We start from the raw sequence: 15,929 nt of genomic DNA, 5'->3' as shown, positions 1-15,929 counted from the left end.
TACAATTCTAACTGATTCCATCTCTCCTCATAAATCAGTCCTACTACAGAACTAAACTTGATAAACCTTGTTGCACTCTCTCTAAAGAACCCCACTAGTCCTCACCTACCACCCCACCAACCTCCAGATACATCGTATCATCCTTCGTCATTTCAGCCACCTCCAAACAGACCCCACCACCAAGGATATATTTCCCTCCCCACCCCTGTCAGCATTCCGGAAAGACCACTTCCTCCGTGACTCCCTTGTCAGATCCACACCCCCCACCAACCCAACCTCCACTCCCAGCACCTTCCCCTGCAACCGCAAGAAATGCAAAACTTGTGCCCACACCTCCCCCCTCACTTCCCTCCAAGGCCCCAAGGGATCCTTTAATATCCATCAGAAATTCACCTGCACCTCCACATCATTTACTGCATCTGCTGCACCCGATGTGGCCTCCTATACATTGGGGAGACAGGTCACCTACTTGCGGAATGTTTCAGAGAACACCTCTGGGACACCCGCACCAACCAACCCAACCGCCCCGTGGCTGAACACTTTAACTCCCCCTCCCACTCCGCCAAGGACAGGTAGGTCCTTGGCCTCCTCCATCGCCAGACCATGGCAACACGACGCCTGGAGGAAGAGCGCCTCATTTTCCGCCTAGGAACCCTCCAACCACAGGGGGTGAATGCAGATTTCTCCAGTTTCCTCATTTCCCCTCCCCCCACCTTTTCTCAGTCCCAGCCCTCAGGCTCAGCACCGCCTTCTTGACCTGCAATCTTCTTCCCGACCTCTCCGCCCCCACCCCCTCTCTGGCCTATCACCCTCACCTTAACCTCCTTCCACCTATCGCATTCCCAACGCCCCTCCCCGAAGTCCCTCCTCCCTACCTTTTATCTTAGCCTGCTTGGCACACCCTCCTCATTCCTGAAGAAGGGTTTATGCCTGAAACATCAATTCTCCTTCTCCTTTGATGCTGTCTGACCTGCTGTGCTTTTCCAGCAACACATTTTTAAGCTCTGATCTCCAGCATCTGCAGTCCTCACTTTCTCCTAGCACTCTCTCTATGGCAAGAACATCCTTCCTCAGATAAGGAGATCAAAAATGCACACAATATTCTAAGTGTGGCCTCACCACTGCCCTGTCTCAATTGTAGCAAGGCATTCTTGTTCCTCTACTCAAATCCTTTTGCTATGAAGGCCAACATACAGTTTGCAGCACCTGCACACTTACTTTCAACAACTGGTGCACGAAGGCACCCAGTTCTTGTTGAATATTTCCCTCTATCAATTTACAACCAAATAATATGTCTGCTTATTTTTGCTACTAAAGTGAAGTGTCCACTTCATTCTGCACCCCCTGCCATGCATTTGACCACACACTCAGCCTGTCCAAATCACTTTGCGACATCTCTGCATCCTCCTCACAGCTCACCATTCCATCAACTTTATGTCATCTGCAAATTTGGCAATGTTAAAATTAGCTCCCTCATCTAAATCATTAACATATATTGTGAATAGTTGGGGTCCTCGTACCAATCCCTGCAATACCCTTCTAGTCACTGCCTGCCATTCAGAAAAGACTCATTTATTTTTACTTTTCTAACCATAGGTGGTGAATTCCTTGTGCGAAATGTTGTGATAAACATTTTGTTATTGAACTTGTCTTGGGTGTACAGGAACATAGATTACAAAATTTCAAATCAAATCAAGAATAAAGAAAACAATAACAAACACCAGGAGAACATCGATAGGTTGCTGAAATGGACAAGTGAGAGAGACAAAATTTAAGCAGGAAAGTGTGAAGTCACACACTTTGGTGGGAAGAACGAACAAAGATAATAACTGCATAACACCATTTTAAAATAGGTTCAGAACAGTGATCTGGAGGCACAAGCATACAAGTCTTTGAAGCTTGCAGGACTCGTTAAGAGTTGTGATAAAAAGGGGTACATGATCATTGGTCTTAAGCACAGTTATAAAGGGGAAAAAACATGGAGGTTATGCTAAAATATTCACTTGCTAGGCTCTATTGTGGCCAATTCTGGACATCACACTGTTGAAGGATGTCAAGGTCTTTGCAACAATGCAAATGGAGACTTAGTCAATCAGTGCCTCAGATGAAAGACTTCAGTGAAGAGACTGGATAGGGGAAGGGAGGGCTTTATATTTTGAGCAGAGAAGTTTAAAAGTGGAAATTTGGCAGGGTTCAAATCAAGAAGAGAGAGTCTTCATACAATAAGGTGAAACTTTACCCAACAGTGAAACGGATGGGTCCAGGAGGCATAGATAGAAAAGGGATTGAAGTATCAGAGTCAGCATGAGGAAAATATGATTCAACAAGTTACAACCTTGAAGGTACTGTTTGGAAAGATTGCCATTGCCAAGAAAAAAGGGTTTTGCAGATAATTGCATTTCCTTGAAAAAAACGTGAGGATACCATAGAACCAAGGCTTTACTTCATGGATTGGTGCAGTACAAGCTTCCTCTGCAACTCTCCTTTCTCTACCAAAGAATGGGTTGTGAGTTTTTGTCAGAGGAAATGCCTCCAGGCTAAGGAGAATATCAAAACAGCAGGGGATTGATCATTTCAATATATCTACCCAGAATTGGTTAGAGATCATTACTAGAGGAGATTGGAGTAGTGAATCTCAGCATGGAGGATTATAAATATATATTTGGTACAAGGTAAATAGCAGCAGGAAAATGGATGGCAAGGTAAGTATCAAAATGGAATATGTTCAGGCAATCTCTGCAGTTATTTTTCTATCTGTCCTAAAATGCTTATTGACACTTGGCTTCTGTGTAAATGTTTCCCCTGTATGAACAGTCAGCAATCAGCAAGTGGTCCAACTTGGAGCAAACCTAGTCTTTATCCAGTTGGAAGCTGAACATTGCACAACATGTACACTGGATGCTGAATGTTATTTAAAAATTAGTATTGGCAGTTCTTTTTTTTTCCCTTGGGTATATTGCGAACATTCTTGACTTTGACTTGCATTAGTGAATTATATAGTACTCTTTGGAAATGGGTCAAACCTCACAACAGTATTAATTATCTTGAATTCCTAAAGTAACTATAAAAGCTACAATGTTCAGTTGATTTACTGTTTAAAAGATATTTCTGTTGCAGAATACGTGTTATTTACCTTTGCTACAACCAGGAGAAAAACATTTCTTAAAATTGGATGGATAGATATCGTGAAGGACAGAGGTAATGTTGTGCCGAGGCCTTTGCTGGAAGCATATCCATCTCTGAAACAGAAGGTGGCAGCTTTTAAGTTCACTCCAGGACATGAAGCACAAAACATTTAGCCTGACATCAGTACAGCATCAAGATTGGTGCAGCACCAGAGGATTCAACTTTCAAATGAGACAGTGGACCAATGTCTTGTCTGCCCTCACAGCTCAAGAAGAGTGAGGGAGTGTCCTAGCTAAAATTCAATCTATCAATAGCGCAAAAACAGATCACATGGTCATCATGTTTGTGGGAGCTTGCTGTATGCAAACTGGCTGTCTGCTTGTTCCCTACATAAATACTTGACTGGCTGCAAAGTACTTTGAAATGCCTGGTAGGCATGAAAAGATGCCATAGAGTTGCATTTATCTTTCTAATCATTTATTTTGACAAAAGTAACAATAAACATAGGATTAAAATTCCTCTAGGCGGCAGTACAGATCACACAGAGTATGCAGATGCACCGTACATAATCCATACCTGGGTGGCACCGTGTAAGCAATAGATGAATTCCATCCAATTTAGAACAGTTCTTTCCCAAATACATCCAAATGTCCACCAAATTAACCAAACTGGAGCAAGTGCTTGTCTTATTGCAATGCTGTGTTTCACATTAACAACAGTAGGACTCAGCTTTCAACAAGTCCAATCAGTGAAAATGTGAAGAACCAACTGTGGGCACTGGATCACTGCCTGCCTACCAATGCACACTGCTTTCTAAGAGACAGTGAGGACTGCAGATGCTGGAGATCAGAGCTGAAAATGTGTTGCTGGAAAAGCGCAGCAGGTCAGGCAGCATCCAAGGAGCAGGAGAATCGACGTTTCGGGCATTGACGTTTCGGGAATCGACGTTTCCTGAAGAAGGGCTCATGCCCGAAATGTCAATTCTCCTGCTCCTTGGATGCTGCCTGACCTGCTGCACTTTTCCAGCAACACATTTTCAACTCTGCTTTCTAAGTCAAGAAGACAAACTGTGATTGAAAGAAACATTGGTGTATCTGCCTTCATACAAGTTAACAATTTTTGCTTCTAAATATAATTAATTTGTGTCAATGAGAGTATATGGATTTTTATTCCTTTATAATTCAAGTGCAATTACAAACCAAAATGGCCTCCATGTTGTAATATACAGAACTCCAGTAGATGGCATTTACTTTAAAGACTCTTGTGCTAAATTCATGACCTGTTCAATTAATTTCTTATTACTCCAGTCAGCAAGTTAAGCTCACAATCAGTCCAACTAAAACAGGTTCTTGGATGATGTTTTTCACAATGTGACGACAATCTTGGCATAATATGACATTTTCAGTCAGGCCACCCAAAAAGGAAAATTATATTTCCACTATGTTCTGGGCCATTGTCCACAAGTTTCTGTTTAATTTTAACACTAACGCTTCATTCTGAAGTACTCAGCCTTCAATAACATTTGCTGACAGATTTAAATCCATATTTTCTCTGATGCAGTTTCCTCAAAAATTTTGTTCTTTCATCATTTCCTTCCCTTAACCCATCCAAAACTCACCACAGTTTGAAATGAAGGTGCCAGTTCTATCAGTAAATGTTTTCTTCTGTTGCTAAAATGGATGGATTTACCTGACTGGCACTGACTAATAAGTTCACCACACAGCTATCTGAATTGCTGACACTGGGACTCCTGTGTGCTGCTAGACTGGCCACAGAAACACTCCCAAATTCCTCACTTGCACACACATTCTTAGCGCTGACCCCAGAAGGCTGTTTGCAAAATGGAGAACTTTTCTACGTTTGACAAATGGAGGTCTGTGACCCTGATGAGAAACAGCACACAAACAAAGCTCAAGACATAATTACATGGCACATGTGAACAGGCTCTCTCTTTTAATCACTGTAATGTGGAAGCCAAGATAAGATCTAAATGCATCTCAAGTGCAAATGTTCTGAATTAACTGTAATTATTCAGTCCATTTTCCTTTAGGCTCTCTTTAGGAAGCAAAAGTATTTATTTGCAGTGATCAATCTAATCCAATGGTCCTAAACAAAATATTCCCTAGATACGATAGGCCTCTACAATCAACTAATCCTGTCATTTTATTCCTAGGAATTACACCTCTGTTTAAAGACAACGTGTACATCTTTGACTCGACCTCAATACAATAGATAATATTTAAATTCACTCCTAACATATTATCCCCAAGACCTAAATGATGTATGACCACTTATTACAAATAGTCACAATGTACTAAATATATTTTAAATGGTGTAGGTCAATTCAGATTAGATATCTGAGAGTTTTTGGTAATCATGATGTATAAAATGTTAGAAATAAAACAGCTATAATTGTAACGCATAAAAATAGATGACAGAGAATAGTGACAATTGGAAATCATACTTTAGTAATGACAAATTACTTAAAGCCTTATTACTCTTCGGGGTCAGAGTCCTTCAATCTCATTATGGGCTTATTCTCCAGCAATACCTAACTCAAGACCAACCCATTAGATACGAAGCAAACTAACATACAACCAGTTGGAGGAGTGAATTGGGTCCCCTTTTTTCAATCTGCTCAGTTAACCACAAAGACTTAAAATTATCTTCTTAGTATGCAGTTATATACCATTCCAATAAAAATGTAGTTAACCAGAGCCAATTGTAAGGTTCTCTTGAGTGAAAAAAAGAACGAACAAGATGATTACCTACCTGAAAAATGTAATTAAAAAATGCAACACTAAAAAATACAAAGTTTAAAAAGAAATATCTTATAATAAAAAGGGGATATACGATTTCTAATTCTGAGGATGTTCTTGCAGTCTAATGTTTTAACCTGAGCCCATGGTTGATTAGGGATGTCCTGAATTAAATGCAACTGTGAATACTGTAGATTTGAGTATTCAATGACCACATGGTTTCTTGCAAGTTTGAGTTGTCATTGGGTACATTGTGCTTCAAAAGGCTGAGAGAAAGCAAGGAGACAGATCATTCTTCAATTCCAGTCCCAAACCATCTTAATTCCCCACAAAATCAAAAACTGCTCCATGAAACACATCTGATTTGTGTATTCCAATGTCTGATGTTTTTAAGCTGATTAAACATGGCAGATTTTCATATCTCCAACATAAACTTTCCATAAATGAAACAGGAGATACAAATCAGATTTTTTTGATTTTAAATTCTTTGATAACATCAATTGCCATTCTGAGTGGCTCCTGGTTATGGACTTCATAAAGCCTGCCTCACTTGCAGTCAGGTGATCACTGCAGCCATTTTTAAGTCAATGTTCTTTGTTTTTTGAAGCTCTTTCAGGCCATGAGAATCAAAGGGAATCAAATCAGATGATGGAAGTCGAAAATTGCTAATCCATATTGTGATTATGCTGTCACTTTAAAAAGGTTATTTTGTCCTGGGTATTTTTGAAGAGGGGTTGTAAAGGCAAAGGTACCAAAGTGTCTACTGGAGCCACCACCATTATTTAATACTCACTGTTGCTACTACTGTCTCCAAATTTGTCAAAGATCCTTAGACAGCACCTTCTAAAGCCATGACCACTTCCATCTAGAATGACAAGGACAGCAGATACATGGGTATACTATCACCTGCAAATTCTCCTCCATGCCACTTATGATCCTGACTTGGAAATATATGACCATTCCTTCACTGTTGCTCAGTCAAAATCCCGGAATTCCCTCCCTCAGGGCGTTGTGAGACAACCTACATTGCATGGTTCAACAAGACAGCTCACAACCACCTTCTCAAGGGCTGCCAGAATGGGCAATAAATGCTGGCCCAGCTGGAAACACCCACATTCACAAGTGGAGAAGACAAAAATATAGTTAATGTAATCTGAGGAAATCCTGATTTTGCGAGAACAATTTTCCTATATTTAAAGCATGTAAAAGATAGTTCTGTAATAGTCAATTCATCCCAGGAAAATATTCTGTGTACCATTTTCAGTACCAAATTTCTGCTGAAATCAGCAATATAGCTCGATGTCAGTCACAAGTATGTACTTTCATTTTATGAAGCTGGATACTTCCACTATTACTTATTTCACACAGTATCCCATAGCTGTGGAGACTGAAGCTGATTAATGTTCTACTGTAAGCAAAATAATCTCAACACAAAAAAGGTGATAAAAGCACACCATTAACTACTCACTCTTTAATGGCAAAAGAATCAAACTTGTTTCTTGAAATAATGGAATCCTGTACAACTAAAACATGCATATGCATGAAGGCATGTCATCCTTCAATGCAACGTCCAATGTATCGACCTGATTTTTCAATACAAACTTGGGGGACTGTCGAATGCATGGTACAGCACTGGAATCATCACTTTAACTCACAAGGCTGTTTAATTCTCCAACTCTCCGATCAAATAGTTTCATGCCAACTTTTCATCAGCTCTCATTAATAAGTCTTGTTCAGAAATATTAACTTTATTTCACTCAGATGTTGTCAATTTTTGATTATTGTCAGCATCTACACTATCATGCCTTTTTATTTCATGTCAATTTGCCTGCTAGTTGTTTTTCTGGAACAACATTGTTGACATTTTACTGCAATCAACATACTTAAATGGAATAGTTACTTTTAAAAAAACATTGTACCACTTTTTCAGTTGGTTTACTAAATGCACTTTGTTAGTTTAAATTGCGAAAACATATTGCATGGCCTGCAATCATAGAAATTTTGCTGAATTCTTCTGGCATCTCTCCTTCCTATACATTTGCCAAACACTTTATGAAAACAATGTCTCTTTATTAAAGAAAACAGCAAAAAGCAATGATAGGATCTCAAAAGGTTCTACACAGCAATCTTTCATTGAAGTCCTTGCAAGGCTTATATAAGAAACAATATTTTTGAAAACTTGACAAGGTTACATTATATTGACTACCTTCCAAGTTAGGCTGATTTAGACTTCTAAAGCCAGCTCATACAGATCAATGAAAGTGGTTCCAACTCATTGAGTATAGCATCTCAAGCAGCTTATATCAAAAGCATTTAACCAGAAAGTCTTTTACTTATAGTTCTGTCAGTACCAGCTGAGCTTTTATTATTTGGATAGCTGTGGCTGTTTCAAGGCTGACTAATAAATTGCAAAACAGATTCTGGAGAGAGTCCCAAACTCACAAGAGCTGTCACCAATTAAACAATTATATATAAAATAACAAGCATATGCATGGGGTTTACAATACTGCCATCTGATCTTGGAGTTCAGGTAACATCATGAACTGCCAGAAAAGAGCATTTAACTCATTGCTTTTCCAGACCACACATAATTTGCCTTGCAGCATAATCTAACTCATTTATTTAATCTCCCCAGAGAAGTAAATATATATACAAAAGAAACTCCCAAGAAATTAAAGCTCAGATTTGTCCTGATGATTCCACCACCCCTCCCCTCCTCCAAAGTAATCTTCCAACACTCCAGGATATTGATCTGGCACCAGAATAGACAGTCTATTCAATTCCAACTGGTTGCATTCCACAAATGTTTCTAGGGTCCTAACTGTAAACAAGCCTTTATGTTCCACAGGGTACTTGACTCTCAATCTATGTGTGTTTATCCTTCCAGCCTCTGATTCTGTCTTAACTAGGTGTTTATACAACATTCTTTGTAAAGGAGTTAATTGACAGACCATTAATTTCATTATTGCTCTCAATTACTCACAGAAAACAAATCCATCGCCTAACTTGAATCAATCAAATTTCACAATAATTTTCAAATTTCAGTGGTTGATGTGAAGCTATATTTTCTGTTTTAAAGACCAAAATATGTCACCACCTGACCTGAGTTTGTTCCAAGTAAAATGAACTGAACTCTGTAAACTTTGTTTCTACTAAGTCAAAGTCTTTGTTTCTTTCTTGTTGAGTTTCTCTAAACAGTTTCCAAGGTACTCCAACCTTTTGAAGATGGTGTTCTATATTTATGAAATGGCTACAAATAATAATAAAGGCCTCACCTATTTCCTCACCCATTTTCTTCAGAATTGCAGGCTGTGTCATGTCTGTTCCTGTCCTGCAAACAATGAATTCTTCAAGTTTATTCATTGCCATGTTTACCAACTTCTACATATATTATGGACTCCTGAAACAATTCAATGTACCAGTTGTTTCAGGTTGCTGTCTGTGAAAGCTGACATGGAAATTTATTCAACACATTTGCCCTTTTGGGATTTTCTTAATTTTATATCCATCATGTCTTTTAAAAGGACTGAGCTAGTTTTAAATATTTTAACCAGTTTGTTTTTAATTTAATAAGCTTTGAATACATCTTGTTGTTCATGCTTTAACCCTGTATTCCAACTAATGCGGAGAAAATGAGGACTGCAGATGCTGGAGACCAGAGTTGAAAACACCACATTTTTCAACTTCCAACTAATGCCCATAGTAATCCTCATATGATTTATATTATTCAGGAAATTCTCCCTACCCAAAGGCAGCAAACTCCATACTGGGTACAGCTTCTGAAATTTATAATCCATCTAAGTGACTATTATTCACATTTTAGCCTTCGACTCAGGTTATCCAACCTAATTGTAATCCTTATATGCATTAATGAAAACAAACATTGCCAGAGAAACTCAGCAGATCTGATAGTATTTGTGCAGAGAAAGCAGAGTTAACAATTTGAGTCCAGTGATCCTTCTTCAGAATTGGTTCTGAAGTTGGTACCAATATGTTCCATGATCTCTGTCTGTCAGCTCTGAAGAAGGGTCATTGAACTCGAAACGTTAACTTTGCTTTCTCTTCACAAATGCTGTCAGATCGCAGAATCCTGACAGTGTGGAAGCAGGCCATTCAGCCCATTGATTGCACACCACCCCTTCAAAAAGCATATCACCCAGATCCACTCCCTTATCCTATTCCTGCAACCCTGCATTTCACATGGTTAATCCATCTAACCTGCACAACCCTAGACACTATGGAGTAATTTAGCATGACCAATCCACCTAACCTGCTCATCTTTGGACTGTGGGAGGAAATCAGAGCACCTGAAGGAAACCCATGCAGCCACAGGGAGAATGTGCAAACTCCACACAGACAGCGACCCACGGCTTGAATTGAACCCGGGTCCCTGGAACTGTGAGGCAGCAGTGCTAACCACTGAGCCACCTTGCCGCCATAGATAAAATCATAGAATTGCTACAGTGCAGAAAGAGGCCATTAGGCCCATTGAGTTTGCACTGACCATCTGAACAGGTGACCAATCCACTTAATCTGCACATCCTTAGAAACTTTGGGACAATTTAGCATGGTCAATCTACCTAACCTGCTCCTGCACTGCCGAGGTCTGCTAAGTTTCTGATGAAGGGCTTTTGTCCAAAATGTTGATCCTCTGGCTCCTCAGATGCTGCCTGACATGCTGCACTTTTCCAGCAACACACTCTTGACTCTAATCTCCAGCATCTGCAGTCCCCACTTTCGCCCAAGTTTCTCCAGCAATTTTTATTTTTGTTTCAGTCTTCCAGCATTTGTAATTCATTGTTTTACCCTATATACTTTAGACTGGTTTACAAAGTGAAAGAGTATTTTTTCCACTCAGTTCATGAACTGAATTTCAGTCCACTTTTCAGCCTTTAGCCCTTTTTATTGTTACGGTGATCGAAAGCAGATAGTGCAGCAGTACCATCCCCTTTCTAACAGAGATATCATTTTGAATACTGACAGGAGAAAGAGGGAAGAAAGAAGAACAGCAGAGTCCAGGATGTGCTGGCTAAATGAATAGAGAACTGGCTGGACAGCAGGAGCCAGAGAGTAGTAGTGGAAGGGAGTTTCTCAAAATGGAGAACTGTGACCGGTGGTGTTCCACAGGGATCTGTGTTGGGAACCTGTGTTTGTGATATACATAAATGATCTGGAGGAAGGTAAGGCTGGTCTGATTAGCAAGTATGCAGATGACATTAAGGTTGGTAGAATAGCAGATAGTGAAGGGGACTGTCAGAGAATGCAGCAAAACATAGATAGATTGGATAGTTGGGTGGAGTACAAGCCAGGCAAATGCGAGGTGATGCATTTTGGAAGATCCAAGTCAAGAGTGAACTAAATGGTAAATAGAAAAGTCCTGGAGAAAATTGATGTTGAGAGAGATTTTGGGTTTTCAAGTCCATTGTAACCTGAAGGTGGCAACGCAGGTCGATAGAGTGGTCAAGAAGGCATATGGCATGCTTTCCTTCATCGGACAGGGCACTGAGTACAAGAATTGGCAGGTCATGTTACAGTTGTGTAAGACTTTGATTTGGCCACATTTGGAATACTGCGTACAGTTCTGGTCGCTGCATTACCAGAAGGATGTGGATGTTTTGGAGAGGGTGCAGAGGAGGTTGAATAGATTTGAATTATTTTCATTAAAAAGACTGAAGTTGAGGGGGGACCTGATTGAGGTCTACAAAATCATGAGAGTATAGAGAGGGTGGACAGCAAGAAGCTTCTTCCCAGAGTCGGGGACTCAGTTACTATGGGTCATGAGTTCAAGGTGAGAGGGGAAATGCTTAAGGGAAATATGCTTGGAAAGTTCTTTATGCAGAGGGTGGTAGGTGTCTGGAACGTGTTGCCAGCAGAGGTGGTAGAGACGGGCATAATAGCATCATTTAAGATGTATCTAGAAGGTACACGAATGGGCAGGGAGCAGAGGGATACAGATCCTTGGAAAATAGGCAACAGGTTTCGATAGAGGATTTGGATCGGCGCAGGCTTGGAGAGCCAAAGGACCTGTTCCTGTGCTGTAATTTTCTTTGTTCTATGGTGATAGGGATTTAATTTTAAGGGGAACAGACAGGACTTTCTGCAGTCACAGAAGAGACTTCAGGATAGTATATTGTCTCCCTAGTGCCAGGGTCAGGGATGTCACTGAATGATACTGGGCATGCTGAAGAAGAGGGCAAACCAACAGAGATCGTGGTACACATTGCTACCAATGACATGGATAGAAAATGGGATTAGGTGCTGCGAACAGAATTTTGGGAACTAGGAAACAGATTAAAGAACAGGACTCCAGAGGCAGTAGTGCTAATGAGTATAAAAATAGGAGGTCAGTGTAGATGAAAGTATGGCTGGAGAGGTGGTGCTTTATATTTCTGGGATATTGGGACTGTTTTTGGGAGTAGTAGGACAAGTGTTGCACCTGAAATGAAATGGAACCAACATCTTTTAGGGGAGCTTTGCTAGTGCAGTTAGAGAGGGTTTAAACCAACTTGGCAGGTGGTGCGAGATTCAGACAGAATATTCAGCCACAAGGAATGAATGACCAAAAAGAGAAATTACAGACCAGTTAAGGCACAAGGAAGTTTGGCAAGATCAGACGGTATTTATTTTAATGCAAGGAGTCTGATGAACAAGGCAGATGAGGGCACAAACTAACACATATGATGTAATTGATGTTACTGAGACATGGTTGAGAGAGAGGCAGGACTGGTAGCTCCATATTCCAAGATACAAGGACTTTGGGTATGAGAAGGAAGGATGTAAAGGAGGAGGAGTTGTCACAGTATTGATCAGGGGATCAATTACAGTAGTAAGGAGGGATGATATCTTAGAAGGCTCCTCAAATGAAGCCATATGGATAGAACATAAAAATCAAAGAGGAGCAATAACATTGTGGGGAGTGTACTATAGACCTCTAACAGTTCTAGAACACTAGAAGAGCAGATGAGTGTGTAAACTTTAGATAGGTGCAAAAGTAATGAGGTAGGGACTATAGGGAAGATCAATTTCCCCAACGTTAACAGGGGTTGTCATTTCTTCCCACAGATGCTGCCAGAGATGCTGAGTTTCACTAGCAATTTCTGTTTTTGCTGTGGGAAATTTGAAAATGCATCTAAGGGAGCTTTTTAAGCCAGTACACAGAAGGTCCTACAAGTGACAGGGCGGTCCTGAAGGTAATTTTAGGTGATGAAGCCAGGCAAGTGGTGCAGTATCAGTGGGGCAGCAGCTTGCAAATAGCGATCCCATTAGATTCTCCATTAGATTCAACACGGTTTTGAAAAAGGACAAGGATGGGCCTGAAGTCAAAGTTCTAAATTGGATGAGACTGATTTTAATAAAATCAGGAAGGATCTGGCCACAGTCGACTGGGAGAAAACATGTTAAGGTAAATCTGTGTCAGAACAATGGAATGCAATCAAGAAGGAATCAGGGTGAGTACAGGGCTAGGTAAAGGGTGGGACCAACAAATCCAGTGAACCCTGGCTATTGTGAGATATACAGGATTAGATGAAGAGAAAAATGGAGGCTTCTGGCAGATACTGGGGGAATAAAACAGCTGAAGCCCACAAGGAGTACAGAATGTGCAAGGACAAACTTAGAAAGGAAATTAGGAAAGCAGAGAAAGAGCATGAAAGTATAACGGTAGGTAAAAGAAAGGAAAATCCTAACTTATTTTGTAAGTACTTTCAATGTGGAAGGATAGTGAGGGAACGATTAGGACTCATTAAAGACCACAGTGGTAATTTGTGCATGGAGCAGGAGAACCTCGATAGGATTCTAAATGAATACTTTGTATCAGTGTTCACTAGTGAGCAGGATAATTTGGGTATAGAAATCAGAGAAAAAGGCTTTGATATAATTTAAGAAATTATCTTAGATGGAGAGGAGGGGGCACGCTTATAAGTAGATAGTCTCCAAGACTGGATGAAGTATATCCCAGGCTGTTGTGTGAGGCAAGGGAGGAAATAGCAGGGAATGCTGGGAATAATTTTTAATTCCTCTGTGACCACAGGAGAGGCACCTGGGATTTGGAGAACAATGAATGTGGCACTGTTATTCAAGAAGGGAGCAAGGGATAAACCTGGAAGCTACAGGCCAGTCAGAATAACCTCAATGGAGGGAAAAACATTGGAAGCATTTCTGAGGGACAGAGTTAATCTGCACTTGGAAAGGCACAGATTTATCAAGGACAGTCAGCATGGTTTTATTGAGGAAAGGTCATGTCTGACCAATGATTGAATTCTTCAAAGAGGTGACTCCAATGCATTCAACATAGCCTACTCGAATTGCAATAAGGCTTTTGAAAAGGTCCTGAGTGAGACTATTAGCAAGGTAAGAACCCATGGGATCCCAGGAAATTTGACTAATTGGATGCAGAATTGTCTGAGTGGCAAAAAAGCAGAGGGTGATGGTCTGGGGCTCTTTTGTTTTGTGACTGGAGGCCTGTATCCAGTGGGGTTCCATAGGGATCAGAGTTGTGCCTTTGCTGTTTGTGGTGTATATATATATCATTTAGAATTGAATGTAGGAGGGTTGATCAGTAAATTCGCAGATGGTATGAAAATTGATGGGCGTAAATAATGGGGAGGATAGCCTTGCACTACAGGAGGACATAAACAGCTTGGTCAGATGAGCTGTGAGTGGAACCTCATTACTGGAGATTGACAGGTTTTAAATTAGTAGTGTAGTGGGGCTGCTGGATTCCAACTGTACAATTGATCAGAATGCTCAGCTGAGGAGGCAAACCCCATGTGGCTGCATTTTCTGACAGTCTATTCCAATGGGGTAAAAACAGATGACTAAAGGTGTTTTCCTAGGGCTTAATTCTGAAAATAAAGTCTGGCCACTTTCAGGTTAGAATATGTAGGAATTAATTTTACCTCCCTCTGAAGAACATTTAGATCCATTTTTTGATTGTCGAGAAATCCGTGTAGATTGGGATCAGATCTTCAGCTTTGCAGAGAGCAGATTTTAACTCGACTGAAAATGTAAGTGAAATCCTGATAAATCCTAACCGTGTCTACCGCCTGAAATCGAGAACGCACATTGTTAAAATTTGGTCACTGAATGAAAGCTGATTAACTACTTTTTTTTCTCCAGTGAATGTTTAACCTTGCTGTGTCATTACAGCAACCAAGTCAAACCTATAATCTTTTTGGGCAGCTATCCGTTTATAATCCAGTCAGGCAATTTGAAAGAGGCAATGAGCAGAGTTCAAAATCTTCCACAGTGAAAGGGAAGGGTTTTGAAATAGGCAGCTCACTGTAATGGCCTGGGAAGAGATTGCATCCACTCACTCTTACAGCCAAGAATTAGACATTAATATGAAACTGCCCAAAGAGGGCTGAAAATAACATGGAAAACTGGGGAGTCAAGGATCTTTTAATAAGCAGGAAATGAAACAATCTATCAAATTCTTATTGATACAATGACAATGCTCTACAGACAGCTAATCCGGTCATTTTAATTCAGTTCTACATAAAAATGTCAATGTTAATGCTGCAATAACAGCACAAATGATGACAATTATTTCATTATTAGCTGTGCAACTGACATATGAGATGCTGGAAAATCTAATTTGAATGAATCGTGGTTTGTTCAGTTTGACGTCAATGTAAAATTACAGAGAATACAACGAGCAAGCATTTAACTAGTGAGCAGCATTGTTTTTATGCTAGGTTCTGGTCCTCACTGATGCTATTTATCTTTAAAACAGCTGGTTACTAAACTAATCAATACGCACAGTTCTCAAACTTAGCCTTTGTTCCAATTTGAGCCAGGGCTATGTAAGAGCTGGTTCAAAATCGTGATTATCCTATCCACATAAAAAGTTCTTCATTCCATGCTCTCTCTCACAATGTGATGGTTGCTATCATGAGAGTTATGTAAAAGAAATCTTTTCATGTACAGACTGAGAGGAGGAACATGTGTTATTTTCTCCATCATGATATCCAGTGTAGGGATTATGGTGACTTAATACCTTGTAACTGAACTCAATGTATCATATCCTTGCATTAAAAAATGGCT

The 15,929-nt window shown here is 40.2% G+C and overlaps 1 long non-coding RNA gene across 1 annotated transcript in view; it reads right to left on the bottom strand.

Annotated features, from left to right (window-relative positions):
- Positions 1-15,083, bottom strand: part of LOC122561116 (uncharacterized) — a 182,977-nt gene extending 167,894 nt beyond the window's left edge. Inside the window, exons 1-2 of the long non-coding RNA XR_015761014.1 lie at positions 14,783-15,083; positions 9,161-9,216 (exon numbers count right to left, since the gene is read on the bottom strand). This is a non-coding gene — a long non-coding RNA (uncharacterized LOC122561116). The remainder of the gene's footprint in view (positions 1-9,160; positions 9,217-14,782) is intronic.
- Positions 15,084-15,929: the final 846 nt, after the last annotated feature.

The sequence above is a fragment of the Chiloscyllium plagiosum genome, unplaced genomic scaffold (assembly GCF_037043375.1).
Source record: "Chiloscyllium plagiosum isolate Xiang-an unplaced genomic scaffold, Cpla_swu_hap1 HiC_scaffold_22, whole genome shotgun sequence".
Taxonomy (NCBI): domain Eukaryota; kingdom Metazoa; phylum Chordata; class Chondrichthyes; order Orectolobiformes; family Hemiscylliidae; genus Chiloscyllium; species Chiloscyllium plagiosum.
This window is presented reverse-complemented; position numbering and strand designations above follow the sequence as displayed.